The sequence below is a fragment of the Epinephelus lanceolatus genome, chromosome 17 (assembly GCF_041903045.1).
Source record: "Epinephelus lanceolatus isolate andai-2023 chromosome 17, ASM4190304v1, whole genome shotgun sequence".
In the NCBI taxonomy this organism is placed as follows: domain Eukaryota; kingdom Metazoa; phylum Chordata; class Actinopteri; order Perciformes; family Serranidae; genus Epinephelus; species Epinephelus lanceolatus.
Genome location: NC_135750.1, coordinates 25,967,182 through 25,976,788, shown reverse-complemented (window position 1 = coordinate 25,976,788; position 9,607 = coordinate 25,967,182).

Genomic DNA, 9,607 nt, shown 5'->3' with positions numbered 1-9,607 from the left:
TCTGCAGTCATTTAAATGTTTTTTTTGTTCTAAATGTCTCAACATTATCTCCAGCACAGTAGCTAAAATATGTTTACTACAGGCAGAACCGCTCACAACTTACACCTTTCATGCAATTCCAGCAGATTTTTTGGCCTCTATAAACATCAAAGCATCTCATTCAGTGCCAGCTGGACTGCAGCAGCATTAGTGGGATTGGCTGAGTGTGTGTGTGCGTGTGTGTGTGTATGTGTGTGTGCATGCATGCGTGTGCATGTGTGTGTGTTAGAGAGCGGGAGACTTGGACGAAGGCCGAGCCACTGGCATATTTGTGTTGATAAAAACATCTTCACACACCTTTTTTTTTTTTCTGGATGCTGTGACATTTATCCAAAAGAAGAGGTGTTGTCATCCACTGAGGACAGTCCTCACTGAGGGACAGATATGTGTCCTGCTGGGTGGCTCCACAGGTCAATCCACTTCTCTAAAACACTCCTGATTACTCATTTTTCCACAGGATGTCTGAGGACGGCACTCTCTGTACCCACTGGGTACAATCTGATCTCTGTGGGCGAGTCTGGCCCTGGACGTTTAGCACCTTGAATTTATTAGTCGAAAGGAATGTTCTGCTTTTATCCAGCATTTTTGCATTGCTACTCTATGTTTAATTTGTCCAACACAGAATGAGCAATTATTTCCGACCGACAGCCTCAACCAAAAGGTGATGAGAGAGACTTAACGGTTGAATGGCGATAACACTTAAATCTGTTCTATTAATTGTCTCAGATATGACGCTATCTCCACCTACTATATTGATAATTCGGGTGCTATTTAAACCTGAATAGCCCGTAAAACTTGAATCAACAGTAACTTCTGTCTCTGTGTGTAAGACGGCATCATGTGCAGTTTTCGGAGGACAGCTGGTGTCGCCCATCAAGATACAGAAGCAGCTGGGACTCCTGGTGGCAACCAAATATGCTAATTAAAAATTGAAAATTTGAAAGGCTACAATTTTAATGAGATGTGAGTCATTATAGAGACATTTAATAATCCCAGGAAAAACATTAGGCCACCAAATTACAATTTGGACAGAGCACTCAGTAGAGTGATCAGTTTCTATTTGGTTGCGGCTAAAGGTTAATTACTGTTTGTTTGGTTGAGGCACTTTTGCTGTATTCAAAAGGATTTCTTTGTGGCACTTCATTAAAACATGTCTTTGTTTCTGTTGTGATGCAGTTTGCCATATATGAACACCTCCATGCTTCTCCCTCAGTATGCATTTGATGACACATTTGAATCATATCTTCATAGGAACTTGTAATCCAGTGAAACCAGTTAATCTGGTAAATTTGTGATTACTATATTATTCATTTTCCTACTGATCATTTCTCCTCATACATCCGTGTGGGATGGTCCATGATAGAGACCTGCCATTTGGCCCAATAATAAGATAATAGTAGCCTCATTATTCAAGATTTATGACCATAATCAGCCACACTGTGGAGCTGTGATTAAAGGGTTTGCTTGAGCGACTGTGCCCTCCATTCTGTAAACTGACCAATCTCGGCACAGTTTTCACTTGTGTATTCATTGTGATAAAATCAGTTTTGAAGGATGTTGCTTTGGCGTTGAAGGTAACAAAACAAAAGCCTTCACAACTTAAAAAAAAAGAATAATAATTTGTTTCTGTTGTAAAGATGAAAAAAAAATGCTTTTTCTGAATATCTTTTAGTTTTTCATCAGTGAAAAGCTTTTGGGACTGCTGAAAGGATGAGGTGTTACAAATAGCATTCACCAGCCTGAACACATCACAGGTGTTTGGAATGAGTCCGACTGATTAGACCTGCAGGTTCAAGCTGGGCGGAACTGTGCTTGATTCGCCAGACTCAATGTAATAATAATAATAATAATGAAGATGGGGGTATCCAGGGATTAAGGCTTCCACCATGAACCATCAAAATGATTATTAAAATGAATAGTAAAGACGTCTTTCACAACAAAACCACCTGCAGAGCGAAAGAGATGTGAGTGAATCAAGATTTATCTATGACCACCAGAGTTGGGTATAACGCGTTACTTTGTAACGCGTTAGAGTACTTTGATTACTTTTTGCAGTAACGAGTAACCTAACGCGTTAGTTTGCTGTTTGAGTAATCAAATACTTAAGTACATTTTCAAACAAGACATCAGTTACTTCCGTTACTTTTAGAACGCTGGTCCTTCAGCTCCGAAACAGCAACGGCTGTCGTTTGGTTCTAATAACGGAGATAACGTTAAACCTACCAGTCTGAAAGAAGCCACAGAGCTTGTGGCTCGCTACGTGGTCAGAGAAATGCTGACCACGACCTCGGGTTATTCTTGTCCTATTTTTATTACTTTCACTATTATTTGAGTCACTGCCAGAACTGTGTCTGTTCATGTGCCAGCCGACATGTTGTTGTAGTCACCTAAAAGCATCAGCAGATGGCAGGAGCTACATTTGAAGCGCCATACATAAACTATCAAGCTCCTGTATCTTCCACAGGAAGTTCTGACAAATGTTTCAGAATAAAAGCCTATTTAGAAAATGGAGGGATTCTCTCAGCCGAGGTTATAAGGGGCTTTTAATTTGAAACAAGTGTTGAGTTTGAAATGACGGTGCGATATGTTAACTTTACAAAGACAACGGAGCGGATAAAAAGTAAATATATAAACACACAGAGGGATTAATAAATAATGGACCGTCTATAATGTAGTTTGTTTCAAATGAAGCTGGGAGCCTCTGCAGTTGTGGTAAGTAAAAGCCCCGCCACCATTTTTTAATGTTATTACTTTATGTCCGACCGTGAGGATGTACCATTGTTTGCTAGCTTGATGCTAACGACAGTAATGTTAACTCAGCGGGTTGACAAAGTGCCTCTGCTGTTTCACACCATCATTTCCTCGTTTTACTCTGTGTGGTAACATCCCTAGAGGAAACATTAAAAACGCTGGGGTGTTGTTGTCATACAGTTGTCTACAGCAGCAGATCGTTCTGTGTTTCTACTGGTCAAAGTGACGGTTGTGATGGGAGAATTGGATCTCAGTGAAGGGCAAGTGGTCCATAACTTTAATTTTGGAGACAAAAAAATGTAGGCTTAGCGCCCTGTGGTCCATTGCCCAATAGGAAATGTAGAATACTCAAAAGTACTTTAAAAGTGCTTGAGTTACTTTTCTCAGGGAGTAACGTTGGAAGTACTTTTTTTTTTTTAAGATATTTTTTGCCTTTAATTGATAGGATAGTGAAGTGTGAAAGGGGGAGAGAGAGAGGGACATACATGCAGCAAAGGGCCACAGGTTGGAGTCGAACCCGGGCCGCTGCGGCAACAGCCTTGTACATGGGGCGCCTGCTCTACCACTAAGCCACCGACACCCCACGTTGGAAGTACTTTTAAAGTAACTGAGTTACTTTACTCAGGGAGTAATGCAGTAAAGTAACTGGTTACTTTTTAAAAAAGTAACGCAGTAACTTACTTTGATTACTTTTAAAGTACTTACCCAACACTGATGACCACACAGTTCTGAGAAGAGTCTAATGCACAGGTGTAAATAATGAAATTAATGATGGATGAATTCCATTTAGCTGCTCCAGTTTTGCTGGCTGTAGCATGCACAAAACCTGTAACCATATATACTTGCTTTTAACAGCGTGTAAGCATGTGCACAATGGCTGACTCATGTGTCCTGTGTACGTTTGAAGCTTTTGTTGTGCACATCCTCACGAGTTAATGCTATGCGTACGAAAGATGCAGTGCACACAAGAATAGTGTAACATACTTAGCCTTGTTAAGACATGCTTGATTCAGGGGCCTCTTATAGGGGCTGTTTGCACATTTTCTGCCGTGATCTCATAATGAACAATACAGTAACCTTCTCGAGTGTCACCGTATTTGTTTACATCATGCAAATCTCTGGTGTGCCCTCTAGTGGAGTCCTCCATTAACACACACAGTGCATAGGCAAGTATGTGTGCAAATGCATGGAACATGTTAACAGATTAGAGCTATTTAGGGACCTCGGCCAACTGCTTCTCCAAACAGGGAGCCTGCTGACCACCATCTACTGTGTGTAATACACTGACTATAGATTAATACCTCATACAGCCCCACTTCAAAAAATCCAAGCTATCCCTTTAGTGTGTTTCCTTGCCATGACAAGTCAGAATATCTGCTGTGACAAAGGCCGATGCTCCTAATGCTCCTTCCTCCTGCTTACAGTCTTGGTACTAGGTCAGAATAATTTACCACTCTACCTACTAAATGCACAGAGAATATTGATATGATATTGACTTTCTTATCTTAATCCTGGCAAAAAAAGAGCACACAAACATATTTACATTCAGAGAGTATGCAGATTCCCAAAGTCTTGGCAACCACACTATCACTACCACACCTAACACCTTGCTGTCCTCCTTACATGTTTCTTGGTTGGACCTTTTGCAAGGCAGCTCAAAAGCTTTCTACACAACCACTGCAAAGCTCAACTTAGCATCAAAGGACGGCGATGAAAAAAGCTACAGATGTCAAGACACAAACAGCATGTGCCACAAATTGCTCTCAGTAATACAGAAGCCTTTAACACAAAGAAGTCCACCCAACCAGCTGTCACTGAATAAAATTGTAGGCCTAATTGCCTAGCACAAAGAACGAGTGGAAACCACCTTCACTTTAAGTACCCTAATCTTCTTCTATTTATTCTCAGATGCTGTTAAAATTTGTCTTCTGTTGTGTTGAACATTATTTTTCATGGATTGTGCAGATGTACGGAGAGCTGCGCTTATTTCACTGATTTTTGGAGGATCTCAAGTGATGAAAGGCAAAGTGAATGGCTTTAATAATTACTGTGCACACTGCTTGTGGGGAGGCTTTTTAGAGAAGGGGATATGATTTAGATGATGATCAGTACCAACAATTTACTGTTTGTTTTGCATCAAACACAGCATTTGTTCACTTGTTTATTGTTATTATTCTTTTGTCCTTTAACTTCAGACAGCTTTTTGGGGTAGGTAATGTTATCCATTGAATATTCTGTTCTCATCTTGTCTAAAGCCTGTGATCCATGTTTGCATTGTGAATAGCCACATTTGCAAACAATTATGACCAATCATGAACAGTGTTTTTTCTTCATCATGCTGTTTTTATTGAAGGGAGCCACTCTGATGTGTCATAAGCCAGATGCGGGATTACTGGCCTGCAGTGACTCCTTGTTTTCTGTCCCTTGTTGTCACTGTAAAAATGTCATCAACAAGTATTTGATTGTGATCCATCAATGAAGCACACGCAAACATGCGCGCACACACAGAGTCATGTATATGCCATCTAAGAGACACAGTTCAGCAACCTGCAGAATTGGTTACATGATCATCTTGTCTGTTTCAGACGTGTTGCAGCAGGGTGCTCAAATGGCTGCAGCCACACAGCTGGGCCTGCTGGTGGTCAGCTACAGTTAAGTGGCTCGGGCAGCAATCAAGCAGCTGCAGAACAAACCAATACACACAACGAATGAAGGGCTGGCAGTCCCCTGCTTCAAATTCACAGTCAGTTGCTGTAGAGTCATCCATCCAGCAAATCTGTTCCCCCCCTAATTAAGTTGAAAAGGGGGAGTGAGAGGGTCATTAAACACTTATTTATTTGGCAAACCACTGATACAGAACGGCAATCGTATTCTTCTCACCGGGTCATATAATTGGTTTGAACAATGATAAGCTTAGCGCCATGCAGAGTGATGGGCAAGGGCACTTGGGGGTGCTGTAAATTGTGCTATGCCTGTGGCACACAAACTTTGATCATTACGTCCTCAGCGGGGAACGGCGCTGATGAATACCCGTGTTGACCTCAAAAGCGCCAAACGCGTTTTGGGAGCTGCTGCTGAAGTCAGCTCACACATTATACTTTATTGCTGGAAATGAAACGAGGATAGGTGTCCTGTGAGAAGTGGCGGTACAGAGTGCGATTGCATCACGAACAAGAAAAAAGAGGAGAGGATTCAATTTGGGGAGAAGTGTATCACACGGGTAGAGTGGCCCTTGTGCTTGTCAGAGATTGGGAGAGAGGAGCGTTAATCATGGCACACCACTCGCACCTCCAGGGCTCCAGCTTTGGCTGTTTGAGCATTCGGCTGACTGAAATACAGTCGGTGTCACAGAAAAGGTCGATGACATTGTTAGGAGGCCCTGTGAGGACGCTGAACAGGTGCTCTTTATTTGACAAATATAAGACACCGTGCTCTTCTAGACTCTGTTCAGAAAACAATCAGCAAAACAGGTCAAACACTTCACCCAAACCAGGTCACAAATTACTACATTTACTGTCATTTGTAGAAAAGCATTATCGTACAATCAGTTAGTTTGGCTCTAAGTTTTTAATTAAATTAAACCCCATTTTTCATACGAGCCCATTAATGCATTTTTAATGTGTGTTCTGCATTAACCATTTAATGTATGTATATTCAGTTTATTTTTCTATGTAGCATTTGTTATTAGTAGTGGCAGACTCATACTTGTGTTGGATTCAGATTGCCTACCAAAGCAGTGATAGTAATTGATGTATGCATGTAATTCAGTGTAATTTTCTCTCCGTGATAACAGCCTAACAGTTAACTGTTCATTCTCTTTACACATGTCAGAGTTTTATTAAGTTACTGCTAATGCAAACGGAACATCCTACTGCAGCTGCTTCGCATTGTGTTCAACTGGACAGACACGAGGTACATTTTATTGTGAAGCAGTCACAGGGAATGAAATGTTTGTCACCGTGGTTAGCACTGACTATGATCAGTTATCAAAAATACGTCTACAAAACAAACAAACAAAAATCCCCAATCATTTTCTGACAAGTTTGCACTGTGCTGTTAGATGTTGCTGGCTCAGGCTGTGCTCATGCACTGTTCGAACGTATATCTATGCACCAGAATTCCTATGAAACCCATGTAGCTGTGAAGGCTGTGATCATGTGACCAATGCGCTGACAGGAATAAAGAAGGAAGTAGTAAAAGGAGCAAAAGTCTGGATAAGGAGATGGTGAATGGATCAAACAAACACAGGACCGCCCCCAAGGAGAATAGTGTTCATGTCCTGTGTGAAGCCAAGTGAACTTTGAATTATTTTACGGTACATTATCACGCCATCATGATCAGTAAGTAACATGATGACACCTGACCATGTTTCTTTTTCCTGACCCTAACCTATGTAACTTTATTTTCCCAAAGCTAAGCTATGTAACTTTAAGTTAAGTGCAAACATCTAATCTTAGGTTAAGTGTGTTATGTGACAAACCCAACCATGACTCTTTTTCCTAAACCTAACCTTCTTAACTTTTCTTTCCTATATCACATCCTCAAAGGCAACTTTATTTAACATGACGATGCCCCAATACCGACCTTCAGCATAGGCAGTATAGGCATTGCAAGGCCTCCTAAGTAATAGACGCCTTTTTCTGGGTTCCTGCCTCCCCCCGGCCACCCTCCCCAGCTCATTACACTTTACCTGCTCTCTGGGGGAGATGGGCGAGTTATCTGATGTCACGTGAATCCCAAAACATGCTGTATTGTTATCATGTCAAAACAACAAAAACTCTCTGGTGCCCACTCAACTACCACTACACTACTCAGAGGAGTGTGTGTGGACAGGAAAAACATGAAAACAACAACAACAACAACAGCAAATGCATGAAAATCAGCAGGAGGAGAGCTCGCTATCGTTACCTCTAAGCAGCTAGGGTCGGCACTGCAATGCCCAATCATAATTCTTGTCCTAAACCTAAGCTAACTGGTAGGGGCACTCATGGGGCGCTAATTCATTAGATATCATACCAATGGTTGTATGTGCATTTTCGGAAGATGGTATAAGATGCAATGAGGATACATTGGCTGGCTGGAAACACTAAAGTTGCAAACACTAATAGCATGATGGTAGATTATAGTAATCATATATTGAAATAAATGTACAGTATGTCTTTAAGGCTGATTAAGGATCTCGAATGCTGTAAATTCAAAATGCCCAACAGTTCTTGTCCAGAGCACAGGAGCATCACTCCCATAATGTGTGGTTCAGATTTCTGAGGGTTGTTGTTATTTCTGAAGCTCACATGTGAAGTGATTCTGTTCTCGAGGCCAAACCAAAAAAATCTAGGTTACAAAATGGAAGAAATTTAGAGTTCCTCAGTTTCATCTTGACAACCATTAGGTCTACATCGAAATCATAAGTAGGCCTAAATATCCCTATCCTAATGTTTTTGTATTCACATTTTAAGATTTGACTTGAATTTAATTTTTATTCATGTTCAAAAGCCAGTTTTCATTGATTTGCATTGATTTGCATGAAAAACAGAACACTTACAGACAAGAAAAAACTCTATCTCCTAAACTGTAGTATGTCTTAACACTGACACTGGTATTTCGTGATGCTGAAAGTAGGAGCCTGAATCTACTTACCTCAGTGTAATTACTGCTAATTCATTTATATTGACATTTTGTTAACAGGCATGCATTCCTATGTAGTTAGAGACTGGACGTTGAATAAGACATCACTGTATAATCAGGTACGATACTAAAACAGCAATTTTCCAGACACTCCTAAGCACAACAGACAGCTGCTATGGGATCAATGTGCAGCATCATCATTATTAAAGATGAGGAACTAACGGCAGTCACTTGTCCATGGAGGAGTGTGGAAGTGCTGCAATCAATCCTGATTGGGCTAGACGCGGAGACTAGAGGGATGTCGGCACTTCTGATATTTAAGGGGGGTCAAGTGCCATCGATCGCAGACTTCCTACGGAGACACAGACCTGTCATCGATAAGACGGATTAAGCTCTCAGTGCCAGCACATGTTTCTCCACTGCCCATCATATCCTCACATCCTGTCTGCAGCGTCCGCTCTATGACTCACTTTCCCATGAGTTCTCTTTGTGGGTCCACCGCTTCTGTGGCATGAACTGCTCACTGAAGGAAGTGTATGAGGGGAATCTTAGACACTTTCAGTGGGAGGATGGAATGTATTTACACCTATATATATTTATATATGTAGAAAAAAGTTAGTTGTTGCTTGTTTATTTATGTAGATAAAAACTTCATTGTCCATTTTCAAACATTAACATAATATCTGCTGCAGAGATCTATTTCCTCCTCTTGTATGTTATATTAAATCATAAAATAATACTTAAAGCTGCACTAATAAGCAAGTTACTGACATAGACATTTATAATCTGTAATACATTGTCACTCCGGACTAGTCAGATATTGGCTCTTGCTCAGTGGCCCTACAAACTGTGATGCTCCGCACAGCCAACACTTGTTTGTAGGGCCCATGTGGGTAGTAAATGGTCAGAAAAATAGGCCCTATATGGGACTGTTTATGGATTTCATATTGACTCCATGCCTATTGCCCACATGGGTGGGTTTACCTAAGTGAGCCCCAGATAAGGTGCCCATTTTAGGCCCATACATAGTTGCTACCCAGGTAGCCCTAGCATAACCCACATGGAGCCCACCTGGGTAAACCCACCCATGTGGGCAATTGGCATGGGGTCAATATAGAACTCATGGACAATCCCGTATAGGGCCCATTTTTGAGCCCATTTAGTACCCACATGGGCCCCACATACAAATGTT